This window comes from Pygoscelis adeliae, unplaced genomic scaffold (assembly GCF_000699105.1).
Source record: "Pygoscelis adeliae isolate BGI_AS28 unplaced genomic scaffold, ASM69910v1 Scaffold286, whole genome shotgun sequence".
Taxonomy (NCBI): domain Eukaryota; kingdom Metazoa; phylum Chordata; class Aves; order Sphenisciformes; family Spheniscidae; genus Pygoscelis; species Pygoscelis adeliae.
In genome coordinates, this window is record NW_008825076.1 from 600,833 (window position 1) to 602,973 (window position 2,141).

Genomic DNA, 2,141 nt, shown 5'->3' on the forward strand with positions numbered 1-2,141 from the left:
AATTTAAGCAGTTGCTCAGCATCCTCCTCAGTGAACTGAGTATTACTAATTTACAGGTACTGCTATTTTAATTTTAATAATGTGCTCTTTGCAGTATTGTACCACAGAGTGAAAGTCAAGCTCTAACAACCTGCTCTGGTTGCAGGCAGGTGCTGGGTGCCCTCATGGTCTTTTCCTCCCTTTTTTAGGGAACTGCTCATGTTTTGTGGGTTACTCTCTAATGTGGCCCTGGGACAGGCTGACTCCTGGGACACCGGCCAGGATCACAGGGGAGAGGCTCTCCCAAAGAGCCATCAGCACGGCCACGTTCTCCTCTGGCACAGGCTGGCATGGACGCCTGATTTCTCCCCTGAAAGCACCTATTCCACCACCAAAATTCAGAGACAAGGTAAGAAGGCAACCTGACTGGAGCTTAAACTGATAATTTTGGTAAGTTATTTTAAGTTATTTAAACTTCTGTGTTTTGCAGGCATAAATAGCCGTTGCTGAGGATCCATCCATGCACTCCATAGAGGCAATTACTCTGTGGCCTCTATCACCAATACTGTGTTGAGACCAGCCAGATTCAGGTAAACCTGGTAGACGTGGTCTCTCCTACACTGGAAGTCTCTGAATGCTGTGTACTTCAGCCAACTCGTGGTTCTCCCAGCCCATAAACCCCACTCACCCCTCTCTTACCAGCCCTTCCCCAAGCCGCTGCCTCCTCCATCCCCATCTCTGTGCTGCTCACAAATTCATCCCCCTCCCCGGGAGTGTGTGGCAGTGCCAGGTCCCCCCTCTCCTGCCAGGGGACTACTTTGCTGTGTAATCAAAGAAAGCAGATGGCATTTTATCAGGTCAGCAAGCACTGGAAGGGCTTTAATTAAGAAACTAACAGGTTAGATTAAATTGAGGAGCGGCTTCAATGCGGTAAATTATTTAGGAGTAATAGAGTCTCTATTTGGTGGTATACTTATAAACTCGCAGCCTACATTCACACTGTTGGGACTAAATAAATGCTGAGGGTAAAATACAGCTTCAGACTTTATGAGCAGGCTGGGGTGTTGCAGGGTACAAGGTAATCCAGGCTCAAGCTTGAAGGGGGCTCTTTGATTTCTTATAAGGAATTAAGGTTTTTATTCAGACCCTGGATATCCGGAGGAAGTTACAGTGATGAGTTACTTTTAACTCCTTTCTGCTGGTGATTTATTTCCTGACAGCACGCAGCTGCCTGTCCTCTCAACCAACATCTCCTTAGCAAACTGAGTGCTGACCTTATGCCTCCACTTCCACCTAAAACTCTCTCAAATCCTCCTAACGTGTCAGAATATGTGCCAGGAGAAGGAGCAGGAACTCATTCCTCATCTACAGAGTTTAATGCTCTGGTGCATTTGCTGGAGATCTCGTGGTGCCGGGGGGATTTATCTGCCAATTACTTCTCAAGAAATAATAAAGGGTCACGCAGTACTTGGCAGATAAGGGCAGAAAGGGGAGAAGAGAACTGGGTTTTAATTGAATCCCAAGTATGTTGAACAAAATATTTCAGATCCATCAATTAGCTGTTGGCCCGGGGTTGAAATTTAATTAAGAGAATAGTGCTTTTAGGGTGCCTCTGTTTGGGGGGGAAAAAAGCACTAAGGGGAACAGTGAAGACTGGCAATGTGATGGGGAGGCAGAAAAGATCCCGCTGGAGATGCTTCAGAGTTGAGCTGCTACTTGGGTTTGCAGAAATCAAGGCCGTCTGTCAAATTGCACATCCCATGCCTGAGAAATGCCTTAGGTCAGGATGCAGGTGGGTTTCCAAGCTCGGACAGTAAATCCTCTTCCCACGTGGCCTCAGGGCAAAGCTGGCTTTCCTGCTGCTCTCTGCACCCGCAACTGGGGATGCAGGACAGCCCAGCCCTGAGGAGATGCTGCCTGTGCTTGATGTGCTGGGGAGGCACCATCCTCCATAGCCCCCCAGCCCCCCAGCACCAAGGGCAGCTGGGCTCTGCTTTGCTGCCGTGATCTAGTTACCGTACCAAAGCAAACGGCACAGGGGTGCAGAGTCCCAGTCCCGGCTCCTCCTCCTCTCCAACCCCACTGTGCTTACAGGGTGTTACCAGTTTATTGCACCGCTAAGAAAGGTTAACTTGCTCCTCTCCTCCTTCCTTGCCATCCCC